This window comes from Sinocyclocheilus grahami, unplaced genomic scaffold (genome assembly GCF_001515645.1).
Source record: "Sinocyclocheilus grahami isolate Dianchi unplaced genomic scaffold, SAMN03320097.WGS_v1.1 scaffold871.1, whole genome shotgun sequence".
Lineage (NCBI taxonomy): Eukaryota > Metazoa > Chordata > Actinopteri > Cypriniformes > Cyprinidae > Sinocyclocheilus > Sinocyclocheilus grahami.
Genome location: NW_015506050.1, coordinates 4,933 through 5,269, shown reverse-complemented (window position 1 = coordinate 5,269; position 337 = coordinate 4,933).

Below are 337 nucleotides of genomic sequence, written 5' to 3'. Positions count from 1 at the left end.
GAATTCAGAGGAATAACGTTGCTCATTCCAGGTAACCCTTTGATAAAGGGGAGCACTGCTCAATACTACCACGAGGACAGCCCATGTAGCGAGGAATCCAACTCCTCAGAGAGGATTAACGCTCGAAAGAAAACACCATACTCACAATAACCCTCAATGGTGAGGGGAGCGATGCTTCCAGAGTGTGTCGACAGAGACACACTAGTTGAGTGGAGCCCAAGGTACCGGGGTCTAACCAACTCAGAGAAAGGGAACGAGATCAAAAATGCGTAACCCTTACCATACAGGATTTTAGAAAAGTGGGCAAAGCATAACGTGCACACTTACCACTTATGTG